Raw genomic sequence first — 14,317 nt, 5'->3', positions numbered from 1 at the left:
AGGCGTCAAGGTCTAGAGCATCCAAGAGGAATTGTGGATCGCCGAGTGACCGAGTTTGTGAAGGTTCGGAAGTCACCCGAAGACTTACCACGAGTGATTGGGCGAGGTCTGTGTGACCTTAGCTCAAGGAGAATACCGTGAGGACTGTGTGTCCGGGACTGGGTGTCCTCGAGTTTAAATACTCTGCCGCTCCAACCAGATGTACAACTGGGACATCAGTTGGAACTGGTCTACCAAATCATTGTCTTCACCGAGCTTACTGGTTCTATTTCCTCAACTCTTTCATTTCCTCATGTCTGTTGTTGTGTGCCTGTTCATATCTGTTTGAAGACTTTGACTGAAGACTTTCTCAATTTCCTCAGTTCAATTTCTTCAGTCCGTCCGTCTTCTTTCTTGTGTTATCCTGTGTTTACGCTTTCTGTACTCTGTGCTTGTCTTTATTTCATCATGATGACTATGGTTGTGTTCTATTATGTTTACTTCTGAGTACTTATTCCGCCGCTAGTAGTTCTTCATTTAGGAATTTCCTCACCAGCAAATTCCTCAGTGAAGAATTCATAAAAATTGCCTATTCACCCCCCTCTAGTCGATATAATGCACTTTCAATTGGTATCTGAGCAAGGTACTCCCTTGTTCTATGTGATTTTGGTTTAACCGCCTGGAGTTTTAGTTATGTCGACTGCAGGATTGAGGAATGTATCATGCCCTATCTTTGACGGTCATGAGTATCCTCGGTGGAAGGCCATGATGAAGAAGCGACTCATGGCTATGGACAGCGAACTGTGGACCGTCACTGAGATTGGTCTTACCGATCTATGCAAGATGGCGGGGCTGATGACATTCGCAAGTACACTCTACTGAACCTCACAGCGAAGGATGTCATCTGCTCCTGTCTGTCCCGAAATCAGTTCAGGAACGTCATGCACCTCAATCACGCGAAGCTAATCTGGGACCGGCTTTCTGAGGTCTATGAAGGTCATTGTACTCGTCATGATCCTTGGTTTGAGGATTACAAGGATTCTCTCAAAGAGATGACTTTCGCACCTGAATCATCTTCCTCTTCTCCATGCCTCATGGCAGAAGGTGCCAAGGTAACTGAATGCTACCTTTCTGAATCTAGTGATGATGAATCAGGTTATGAATTTGGCCCCAGCTATGTCAAACTTGCTTCCCTTGCCACTAAACAACAAAGAGCTTTGGAAAAAGTTCAATACATGCTTAATAAGAGCGATGATATGTTGGGTGAAGAAATGGATCAGTCAAAAGCTTTGGCTGAGAGTCTTCAGAGACTTCATTCCAAGTTTGACGCCCTTCAAGATCAACATAATACTCTCTTGTCTGATCACGAGAAGCTTTCTGCTGAATCTCTTCAAACAAAGCAAGATCTTGAAAAGCTAAGAGTGGATTATGAAGATCTTCAGAAGGAGCGTGATTCATTACTTGCTCAACAAATCAGCGCTACCCAGGAAGAATTTGTTCGTCCATGTCTGAAGTGCATTGAACGTGAAACTGCTAATTCCTCACCTGAATGTTCAAATGCTTCTAATGATAAAAATTCTTCATATGTCTTTGCTATCACTAATTCCTCATCTAAGGACAATGCAAGTATCACTGATGATGCAGGGCTGAAGGAATTGTACATGACAGGCATGTACAAAAGCCTCAAAGGGCATCAAACTCTTTGTGATGTGCTCAAAAAGCAGATCCTCAACAGAAACCCTAGGAAAGAGGGTATTGCCTAGGAAACTCAATGTTGATGGAACATATTGGAAGCCTGAGCAGTACCCCGAAACCTCATGGGTTGCTGCAAAGGGACCTCCAGTTGATCCATCCAACTTATCTGGCTTTACATGTGAATCTCCTCATTCTTCTGATGAGTCATTTGACTCTAACTATAAACTATTCAAAAATCATAATGGTGAGGTATTTGCTAGATATGTTGGGACTAACTGCAGGAATGGTTCTCCTATGAAGAAAATCTGGGTTCCCAAAAGTTGCCTTGAAAGTCTTCAGGTGAATGTCCTCATGACACCACGTGTGAAGAAAAGGAACTCCAGATCAAATTCTTCATATGAACCAAATTCCTCAAAAGGATCAAAGTCCTCATATGATCATCATTGTGCTAACCCTTCTGTTTCGCAGGGTAGAGCTAAGGGCTATGAATATGTGCATTACTCTTCAAATCATTATGTTCATAAGTCCTCGAAGAATTTCTCTGCTTATTCATATGCTTACCCTAACACCTCTTATGTGAAACGAAGTGGACTGGGCCACCTTTCTCATATGGTGCTCGCGGAGTGATGAATTCTTTTCCACCCCTCTAGATGTGGGTGGTGAAGAAAAGGAACTAATCTCTTATGCAGGGTCAGGTCTCCAGTCGTGCTCAAAACGACTGACGAATTTGCTGGAGACCTGAACAATGCCTGATAGGACGCAGGCTAATCATGATGAAATGAACCTTCATTTCACACGTCCTCATACTGATTATCTGTTCAAATTACTTGATGAAATTGACTTGATGATACTGATGTCATATTCTTCACTGATGAAGTACATGAGTTTGTAAGCTGCACTAATTCATCTGTAGGATGATCAACCCAAAGCAAATGAGTGGGTCCTCGACAGTGGATGTACAAATCACATGACTGGTGACAAGAATCTCTTGATGGATTCTCCTTTATCACCGTCACATCTGAAGCATATCATCTTTGCCGACAAAGGCAAAAGTCAGGTATTGGGTCTAGGTAAGGTTGCAATCTCTAAGGACATACACATGGACAAAGTCATGCTTGTTGAGTCCTTAGGATACAACCTCATGTCTGTCTAAATGCTTTGTGATCTTGATATGGTTGTTTTCTTTGGCAAGTATCGTTGTGTTGTGATCATGGAAGCTGACAATTCCAAAGTCTTCGAAGGCTTTAGGAGAGGAGACTTGTACATTGTTGATTTCTCTACAGGACCACAACCTGCCATGTGCTTACTTGCAAAAGCTTCAGAAGGCTGGCTATGGCATCGACGACTTGGTCATGCTGGCATGAGGAATCTGCACACGCTCGCGAAGAAGAAGCATGTCATTGGCATTGAGAATGTCAAATTCCTCAAGGATCACTTATGCGGAGCCTGTGAAGCTAGGAAGATGACAAAGGCCAAGCATCCAGCGAAGACTATCATGACTACCACTCGACCATTTGAATTGCTTCACATGGATCTCTTTGGTCCTAATCATTATTCTGCTATGACAAATGATGCATCTCTATATGGCTTTGTTATTTTTGATGATTATTCTCGTTATACATGGGTACACATTGTTACTTACAAACATGAAGTGCAGGAAGTCTTCAAACGATTTTCCTCGAGGGCTTCAACCAACTTTGGTGTGAAGATCAAGCACATCAGAAGTGACAATGGAACTGAGTTCAAGAATTTCGGTCTTGATGACTATCTTGATGAACTTGGTATTACTCATGAGTTATCTGCTCCTTATAGTCCTCAACAGAATGGCGTCGTGGAGCGTAAGAACAGAATGGCTCACACTATGCTTGATGAATACAAGACACCTTCTTGGTTCTGGATTGATGCAATTAATACCGCTTGCCACATCATCAACAGAGTATATCTTCACAAATTCTTCAAGAAGACTGCCTATGAACTCCTCACTGACAAGAAACCCAATGTAAGTTACTTCAAAGTCTTCAATGCTAAATGTTGGATTAGAGATCCTCATCACAATTCTAAGTTTGCACCGAAAGCACATGAGGGTTTCATGCTTGGTTACGGAAAGGACTCGCACACCTACAGAGTCTTCAACAACGTTCTTCACAAGGTTGTTGAAACTGTAGATGTGCGGTTCGATGAAACTAATGGCTCGCAAAGAGAGCACCTACCTTCTGTGATAGATGAACCAGCACCTGAGGATTCTATCAAGTTCAAAGCCACTGAGGATGTCATTCCTATTGAAGAATTTACTGCAGAATTCATTCCAGAACGTGATGAACTTCGAGCTGGTGCACCTGAAGAAAATGGTGCTGAGGAAAATGCTCCTGAAGAAAATGCGGATCAAATTCCTCGAAGACAACCCGCCCATCCTCGTATTGCAAATGAAGTGCAAATCGAGAAGATCATCGATGACATTGAAGCACCTGGTCCTCTCACACGCTCAAAAGCTTCACATTTATCTAAATTTTGTGGGCACTTTGCGTTTGTCTCTATCACAGAGCCCACTAAGGTAGATGAAGCATTTCTGGAGCCTGAGTGGATTCAAGCTATGCAAGAAGAATTACATTAGTTCGAGCTCAACAACGTCTGGGAACTGGTCAAACGTCCAGATCCTCACAAACACAACATTATTGGCACAAAATGGATCTACCGCAACAAGCAAGATGAAAATGGCCTTGTGGTGAGGAATAAGGCATGACTTGTAGCTCAAGGCTACACACAGGTTGAAGGAATTGACTTTGATGAAACTTTTGCACCTGTTGCTAGACTTGAGGCTATTCGCATATTACTTGCTTATGCTAACCATCATGATATTATCTTACAACAAATGGATGTGAAAAGTGCATTCCTCAATGGTAAGTGAGGGAGTTCCGGACTAGGGGGTGTCCGGATAGCCGGACTATCATCATCGGCCGGACTCCAAGACTATGAAGATACAAGATTGAAGACTTCGTCCCGTGTCCGGATGGGACTTTCCTTGGCGTGGAAGGCAAGCTTGGCGATACACATATGTAGATCTCCTACCTTTGTAACCGACTTTGTGTAACCCTAGCCCTCTCCAGTGTCTATATAAACCGGATGACTGTAGTCCATAGGACGAACAACAATCATACCATAGGCTAGCTTCTAGGGTTTAGCCTCCTTGATCTTGTGGTAGATCCACTCTTGTAACACACATCATCAATATTAATCAAGCAGGACGTAGGGTTTTACCTCCATCAAGAGGGCCCGAACCTGGGTAAAACATCGTGTCCCTTATCTCCTGTTACCATCCGCCTAGACGCACAGTTCGGGACCCCCTACCCGAGATCCACCGGTTTTGACACCGACATTGGTGCTTTCATTCAGAGTTCCTCTGTGCCGTCACCATCAGGAAGGATGCCTTTTCCCGTCTTTAAAGGCGGCGCCGTCATCAAGGGAGCTTTGGCCGCTGGCCAGACTATCCGGCTATCTCATGACCGCCTGTTCGGCCACCGCCCCGACAATGACCTCTCAAGTCATTAAAAGCGATCTTCACTTTAGCTCGGAATTCGCCGAGCAGCTAGATCCGTTCGAGCTCTCCTCCGTAAACGAGCTCTTGGATCGCATCGCCGCCCTGGGAGTCGCTACCGACTACGATCAGATTGGGCTTAAAACCGATCTGAGAGAAATTAACTCTCCCCAGGTTACCCACCACGTTGTCGTGGTAGAGGAACAATGCGGTGACTCTTCTTCTATGTTAAAAACCAACTATGTCCGGATTCCGGATCCCTCCATGCCGGATTCCCGCGGAGGGACGGACTCTAATCAAATACTGAACCTAAAGTCAGACATCGGACCAGATTTGTTGGAAAGTGCTCAGCAAACCAAGCTTCCGAATCCGGAAGCTTCTTGGCCTTTGAGCCTCAGATCGGGTGGGGTTCCGAACTTAAATCCACCCGCCCACCCAAACATAAGCGATCTATCTCAAATACGGCAAGAGCCCGATGAAACAGTACATCATTACTGGGCCAGATTCCTCCTGGTTATGAATAGGATAAAGGACTGCCGTGAAGAAAGCGCGATTTCAATCTTCTACAACAATTGCACGGACAAGGGAATCATAAACGCCATCAGTCGTCACGAAGTTACACGCTTTGCCGACCTAGCGACCATTGTACAAAAATACTGCGCGATGGAGAGTGCCTGGAAACCGAAACTAGGTTTTGGGACAATCCGGCCCTGAATACAACCCCAGTCCGAAATAAAAGGGTGCGTCATACTCAAGCACCTGGGTTAAAACCCAAAAAGCAAAACCCCCCTAAAGGGTACGAAACCGTAGTGGAGGGATGGCTCAACGGACCCTGCAAAATCCACAGTACGGAGGGCGCCACTCCAACACATAGCCTTCGGGCATGTTGGATACTACGGTAGGTGGCCAAAAGTGGCGTAGGCTTTTTAGCCCCGGGCAACCAACCCAGTAGTACCAGTACGGTATTAACAGTCTTCGAGACTTTCGCATCAAATAACACGCCGAAACAAACAATCCGCAGCCTCGCCGAAGTCTACCAAGTAGCAACAACAAATCCATGGAGCGACACAGCTATCACCTTCAATGCCAGCGACAAACCTAAATTCCGAACTCCTAGAGCACCAGCAGCATTGGTCCTCAGTCCGATAGTGGACGGTTTCCGTCTTACTAAGGTACTCATGGATGGCGGCAGCGGATTAAACCTCATCTATGAGGAAACCCTTCAAAAAATGGAAATTGACTGGAGCCGCATTGAGCGAAGCAGCACAACCTTCAGAGGAATAATCCCTAGTCGAGAAGTACGCTGCGCAGGAAAAATCACACTAGATGTAGTGTTCGGCTCACTAGACAATTACATGTCCGAAGAGGTCACGTTCCAAGTGGCCCCATTCGGCAGCGGATATCACGCTTTGCTAGGGCGAGAGGCATTCACAATCTTCCAAGCTATACCCCATTACGGGTACATGAAGCTCAAAATGCCCGGACCCAATGGAATAATCACTCTCGCCAGTGATCCAGATACAACACTCCGCGCCAAAAATAAGACAGCCACACTGGCCCTAGAGGCATTGTCCGAAGCCCTAGCGGCAGAGGAACTAACTGCGCTGCGCTCCACGGTGGATAGGGACGATGTGATACTCGATAAGAGGTCCAAGTCCACCTCTTTTAAACCACCAGATGAAATAGTCAAATTTTAGGTCCATCCAATGGACCCCACAAAGACGGCCTCCATTGGGGCACAATTAAGTCCTGATGTCGAAGCCGCACTACGAGAATTCCTTCGGGAAAATTGGGACATTTTTGCCCGGCACCCTTCAGACATGCCAGGAATCCCACGCAGGCTGGCAGAGCACAGCCTAAATATCCTAAAAGGATTCAAGCCAGTCAAACAAGCTCTTCGGCGATTTTCCGAACCCAAAAGACAGGCAATGGGAGAGGAGCTAGCCAAACTCTTAGAAGCCGGATTCATCAGAGATATAAAACATCTGGACTGGCTAGCCAATCTAGTAATGGTACCAAAAAAGGACAAATCCTGGCGCCTCTGCGTCGATTTTAAAGACCTTAACAAGGCCTATCCAAAGGACCCTTTCCCTCTCCCTCGCATCGACCAAATCATCGATGCTACCGCAGGGCACGATTCATTGTGCTTCCTCGATGCATACTCCGGATACCACCAAATCAAGATGGCGGAGAAAGACCAGGCTGCAACGGCATTCATTACTCCATATGGGCCATTCTGCTTCAACACAATGCCCTACGGACTTAAAAACACCGGCGCAACATATCAGCGCATGATTCAAACATGTCTGGCTACCCAGATAGGCAAAACAGTAGAGGCATACGTAGACGACGTGGTCGTCAAGACCAAACACATCGAAACTCTAGTAGAAGACTTGAGGGTGACATTCGACAACCTCCGAGCATATGACATTAAGCTCAATCCTGAAAAATGCGTCTTCGGAGTACCAGCCGGAAAGCTCTTGGGCTTCATCGTATCCGGTAGAGGAATTGAAGCAAACCCGACCAAGATCCGAGCTCTGTCACAATTGGATATTCTAAAAGACCTCAAGCAGATACAAAAACTAACCGGATGCGTAGCGGCCTTAAGTCGCTTCATCTCCCGTTTGGGAGAAAAGGCTCTGCCCCTCTACCGCCTCCTCCGGCGCACCAAACATTTCGAATGGACGGATGCTACCACAGCCGGACTCGAAGAAATAAAGGCCATTCTGGCAACAAATCCGGTCCTGGCCGCGCCCAACCTGGGCGAACCTATGTTATTATATATCGCAGTAACACATCAAGTTGTCAGCGCGGTACTTGTCGTCGAACGAGAAACAGAAGGGCACAGATTCCCTCTTCAAAAACCAGTGTACTACGTATCCACTGTTCTAACTCCATGCAAATCCCGGTACCCACATTATCAAAAGATAGCGTATGCGGTGTTCATGGCATCCCGGAAGCTGCGACACTACTTTCAAGAGTGTTCAATAACGGTGGCCTCCGAAGTACCTCTCAACGATATTATAAACAATCGCGATGCAATGGGCAGGATTGCAAAATGGGCTATTGAGCTCTTACCATTTGACATAACCTACAAACCACGGTGAGCTATAAAGTCGCAGGTTCTGGCGGACTTCATCGCCGAATGGACCGAAGCCGAACTCCCTAAAGAGTACGGCGCGTACACCAACTGGATCATGCATTTCGACGGATCCAAAATGTTGGCTGGCTTGGGGGCTGGCGTCGTCTTGACGTCCCCAACTGGAGACACAATCCAATACGTACTTCAAATAATGTACATGGACTCCAACAACGCAGCCGAATACGAGGCCCTTCTACATGGCCTCCGGATGGCAATCTCCATGGGCATTCAACGGCTAGAGGTGCGCGGGGATTCAAACCTTGCAATATCCCAAGTAAATGGAGACTTTGATGCCAAAGATCCAAAAATGGCAGCTTACCGCAATGCCGTCCTAAAAATGTCAGCTCGGTTCGAAGGACTCGAATTCCACCATGTAGCCCGGGATAATAACTAGGCAGCGGACGTGTTAGCACGCATCGGCGCGAAACGAGACGCCGTCCCTCCAAACATCTTCCTGGAACGGCTCTTTAAGCCATCCGTATTATGGGAAGAGGAGTCCGGAAATAACAATCCGGAGCCAGCTGCATCACCTAACTCAGACCATTCTGACACAATCGGCGGCTCAGCCAATGAAATAACACCTTCAACTCACGAAATAATGGCAGTAATTGCCCCGTGGACAGAACCATTCCTAGCCTACTTAATCCGGCAGGAACTTCCCGAAGACCAAAATGAGGCCCGCTGCATAGTTCGGCGATCTAAAGCCTACAAGGTCCATGAGGGAGAACTTTATAAGAAAAGCACAACCGGAGTCCTTCAAAGGTGTATCTCCGAAGAGGAAGGGCGAAATCTCCTGGCTGAAATTCACGCCGGACTCGGAGGGCACCACACTGCAGCCCGGGCCCTTGTAGGCAAGGCCTTCCGTACAGGATTTTATTGGCCGACAGCCCGGGCAGATGCTCAGGACTTAGTCCAACGATGCATCGGTTGCCAGCTCTTTGCTAATCAGAGCCACATGCCACCCACCGCCCTTAAAACTATACCCATTACCTGGCCGTTCGCGGTCTGGGGGCTTGACATGGTTGGACCCCTTAAAGGGGGAACCCACAAGCACAAATACTTATTGGTCATGGTGGACAAATTCACCAAATGGATTGAGGCCAAGCCGGTTAAAACGGCAGAATCCGGACCGGTGATAGACTTCATATTCGGGGTAGTACACCGTTTTGGCGTCCCCCACAGCATCATCGCTGATAACAACATGAATTTCATGGCCGACGAGGTTAAACTCTGGTGCAAAAACATGGGCATCAAGCTCGATTACGCTTCAGTCTATCACCCCCAAACTAACGGTCAAGTCGAGCGAGCAAATGGTCTAATCATGAGCGACATCAAACCCAGACTAGTGCGGTCCCTCAAGGAATCTAACACGCACTGGGTAGAGGAGCTCGACTCCATACTCTGGGGGCTGCGGACCACGCCAAACCGAACTACCGGATTCACACCATTTTTCATGGTATACGGCGCATAGGCAGTTCTGCCCTGCGATATAATTCATGACTCACCTCGCGTGCGCATGTACGAAGAAAGAGAAGCCGAGTTGGATCAGCAGGACAGTTTGGACGCCTTAGAGGAGGAGCGGGACATGGCAAAAGCTCGTTCTGCATTTTATCAGCAGCAGGCTCGAAGATATCAAAGCAGAGAAGTACGGGCCAAAACTTACAATGTTGGCGAACTTGTTCTACGCCTGCCGGACAAGAAAAAGGACAAACTTAAGCCCAAGTGGGAAGGTCCCTTCATCATCGACCAAGTCCTGATCGGCGGAGCATACCGTCTACGTAATGCATCTGACAACCGACTCGAGTCGAACCCATGGAACACAGCCCATCTCCGAAGATTCTACGCCTAACGCCGGACTCAGAGTTCGTCTCACTCCCCCGTCCAGCTTTTTATATTTTAACTTCTCTTGTCCCCCTCCTTCTTCCCACTTTTTTGTTCTTATTTTCTTCAATACCTTTTATAGGCTGATTTGCGCTTTGTTCGCACACACTTGATGTGCTGCTAGCACTCATTATACCTGGGGGCTTCTTTAACAGAAGCTTATTCATACGGGCTTCATGCCCAATACATGTGTCATACTTCCGCATGTACCTTTTATTCACCATTGTATGCATCGATATGACTTAAGTTTTGGCCAAGCTGGGTTGCTTGGCTCCTGTGCTTACCCCTACGTTCCCGATTGTTCGGCTAGGAGGTAAAGGGAGCACCTCTGCGATTGTTACTGCCGGGTCAGCCGGATGTGTACCTCAGACTAGGTGAAGCCGAAAGCTAGCGTTCTTAAGAGAATATTTGGTCGGTGACTTGAAAGATGATTTATTACTTACTTATTTATCTGCCCCCAGATGCTTTTTCTGCTATTTTCGCAGTCTGGCATTGCACTTTAGGGCATGCCTCCCAGGGAAAGGAACCCTTAACGGAACTATTCTCCCTGGAAGATGTTTCTTACTAACCATGTAATATAACATAGCTAGTTGGGCACTTGTCTGATAAAGCAATTATGACCCCGACGCCTTGTCTCCATGCATACCCCGGTTCTTTTATAGTCGTAAGGGTATTCGGACACACTCCGGACTGTTGGGTCCCGAGGTTGAAGCGAAACGGTCCGCAAAGACAAACGATCTACAATCCGGCTAGAAGGCATTCTACATGTCATTTTCAAAATAAAAATTACATCGTCAAACTGACTGATTGTACTCCTCTTCAATCCTATCTAACAGGCTGTCTAATTTACAGTCCTGTTGGGAATATTTCGCGGCCAGCTCTACTTGCCCGTACATCAAGCTCATAGGGATCTCCTTCCCATCAGGCCTCGCAGGTCCGACCTCGGCCATGTGGTTTGGGTCAGCCTTCGGGTACCGCGTCTTCACCATGGCCCAGGCCTCCCTGGCGCCTTGACGGCAGGCCGATATCTTCCACAAATGGAGGCGTCACCGTGCTCCCTGAAGCTTCTCAGCAAGCCCTCCAAGGCCCTCGGGTAGAGAGACGGAAGGCCATAAGGCCTGAACGACGCCACTCATCGCCCGCCGAACACGTTCGAGCAGTTGCACCAGCTCGGGAAGTTGGTCACCCGTTGAACCAGGCATTTCCTCCGCAGGGCGACCTGTGAGCACACCTAAAGACACATTTCTGTCAATCAACTTCCTCGCCGAATTCTTCTTTTCAAAGGAATTTGCTCAAGAACTTACTATAAATGCCGCGACGAAGCCACTGATTCTCCTTCGCGGAGCTAGACAGCTGGGCCCGAACATCTTTCAGCTCTTCTCCTAGCTGGATGTGGGCATCTTGGAGCTTGTTCCTCTCCTGCTGCACCTTCATAAGCACCCTCTCGCCGGTCTTTAGCTGACGCAATAGCTGTTGCTTGTCCGGATCTAGTCCGGCGCCCTCTGCAATATTATTGTCAGATTTACGCACACGCCGCACTTCGTTCATTACTTATCTTTTTGAAGTACGTCTTACCAGCGGGGGTCTCTGTGGCTCCCCCTGTGGCGGCCAGTGCGGCCTCAAGTTGGGCCTTGCACTCTTGAAGCTCCTGGGATAGGTGGGTATTCTTCTCCATAAGATCCTGCATTATAAATGATCCTTAAATCAGTTATTTTAACTATTTTAAGTCTCGGGGGCTACTGGCATATATAACTATTAAAATTACTTACCCGTATGTCTTTCACATACTGCTCTGTGGCTCTGGTTAACCCATCTTGAGCGGCACGGAGGTGCGCGTTTCCCGCATCAAAGGCATTTAATGCCTCCGGGGAGAAACACGCGTCACGAAGAACTGTCTGGCGACGCCTGTGATTCATGGCGCTCTCCACCTCAGACCGGGTGGTGGATAGCCTGTCGGCATCCTCCGTCGAAGGAGCGTCCGGCTCATGCCTTGTATTCGCCTCCCCTCCCGGACCATGCGTTGGAGCATGGCTGGCGGAGGCTTGATTGGCAACCTCTCCGGACACTGTCCGGCGAGCGCTCTTTCTGGAAAAGTTATGAGCATTAATACACCTCCTAGGGATCTTTCCCTTAAAAATAGCGGTGCTCCGTACCATTGCGGCGACGTTTCAGTTTGCATCGCACTCCTCTTCCGCCTGCTGGGCCGAACTGACCCTTGTTGGTCAGCCGCCGCGGCTTCGGCTTCCCGCCTTAAAGGCACCTCCTGCGATGCACCATCAGTGTAGGATGGTCAGAATTGAGCGCGGATCAAATGATGGTGTCAAGACCTCGGTCGTAGTCACCTGGGAGGCCGAAAACAAACCAGGGTAGTCAGCCGTAATGGCGACTAGGGCATTGTCCATGCTAAGTTGGTGGAACACCCCGTCAATCAGCTCCACCTTTATGTCCGGATCCTCTTCGGAGGACGGATCAAGGGATCGTTCCAGATCCTCGGGCTGTGGAGTTAGGCTTCGTATGCCCTCCACGTCCCGGCGCAGTTCCTGCGTCGAAATCATAGAGTAAGATACTTGACTTTGAAAGTATGGATTGGGTAGATGAACATTCGCTTACCCAGCTCTGAGGGTTATTCATAGAGAATCCATTCAATGGATTCGTGAGGAGGAAGTCCTCCTCCTCTCCCTTGTACAAGCCGGGCAGGATCTTTGCCAGATCGGCTACCGAGCCTGGCCCTTTGCGGCCATGACGGGTGGCGTCGTCTTCCCCATTGAAATCCCACATAGGGTGGCCCCTATATTGGAGTGGCTGCACCCCTCGCATAATGCACGTGGCCATGACTCCAATCATGGTCAATCCGGAGTGGGCCAGTAACCTAATCCGGCCCATCAGATAATGGACGCTCCTATCATCTTCCCGTTGAGGGCTCCGTGGGCGCCAACTCAGGCGTTTCCTCAAGGGAGCATTGCTGAACTCCGGGAGGCCGATCCGAACTGGATCCGGCAGAGGGGTGTCCTCCATGTAGAACCATTCCGAAGGCCAGTCTTCGGACGCCTTCTTCGGGGTGCCAGATAGATATCCGGTCCCGGCGATGCGCCATATTTCGGCTCCGCCCACTTGATATATCGACCCCTCGTGAGAACGGGGTATGAGGCAAAACAATCTCTTCCACAGCGCAAAATGGGGCTCGATGCCCAAGAATAGCTCGCAAAGAGCTACGAAGCCCGCGATGTGCAAAATGGAGGCGGGCGTGAGGTGGTGAAGCTGGAGTCCGTAGAACTCTAGGAGCCCCCGGAGAAACGGATGTATGGGAAATCCGAGTCCCCTTATTAGATAGGGGACAAAGCATACCCGCTCCCCTTTGGAAGGGTTGGGGACGCTCTCTGCCTGCTTTCCACCCTTGTAGGTGGCCAGTCCGGCTCGAACCGGAACCATTAAAGCTGGGGGAAGATATCCCTCGGTTTGGAGCGCCACTAGCTCGCTGTGTGGAACTGAGCATCTCCCCCAATCTTCTGGCTTAGGGCTGGGAGCACGAGAGGAGGAGCCGCGTCGACTATCCATGATGGAATGGATTTTTGTCAGAGGCGCTCCGATGAGAACTTGCGGATGGAGGATGGTGTGAGCTGGATCTAGATCCTCACCTCTCTTATAGGCGGCTCGTTCGCACGGCTAGGGGGTAAAATGTAAAAATACCCCAGCCTTTCGCATTCGTACGACACGTGGAAGAGGGCCATTATTGGGCGTAGAAGCCAAGGAGCGCAACATTTATAAGGAAGCCGGACACTATTCGACGGGAACATGAAGTTTGAAGGAGAACCCGCCTTGCAATGCCGAAGACAATATACGTGCCGGACTCGTCGTCGCTGAAGCCCGGTTCGGGGGCTACTGAGGGAGTTCCGGACTAGGGGGTGTCCGGATAGCCGAACTATCATCATCGGCCGGACTCCAAGACTATGAAGATACAAGATTGAAGACTTCGTCCCGTGTCCGTATGGGACTTTCCTTGGCATGGAAGGCAAGCTTGGCGATACGCATATGTAGATCTCCTACCTTTGTAACTGACTTTGTGTAACCCTAGCCCTCTCCGGTGTCTA

This window comes from Triticum aestivum, chromosome 4B (genome assembly GCF_018294505.1).
Source record: "Triticum aestivum cultivar Chinese Spring chromosome 4B, IWGSC CS RefSeq v2.1, whole genome shotgun sequence".
Lineage (NCBI taxonomy): Eukaryota > Viridiplantae > Streptophyta > Magnoliopsida > Poales > Poaceae > Triticum > Triticum aestivum.
The sequence above is the reverse complement of the archived record's forward strand: the minus strand, read 5'-3'. Positions refer to the sequence as shown.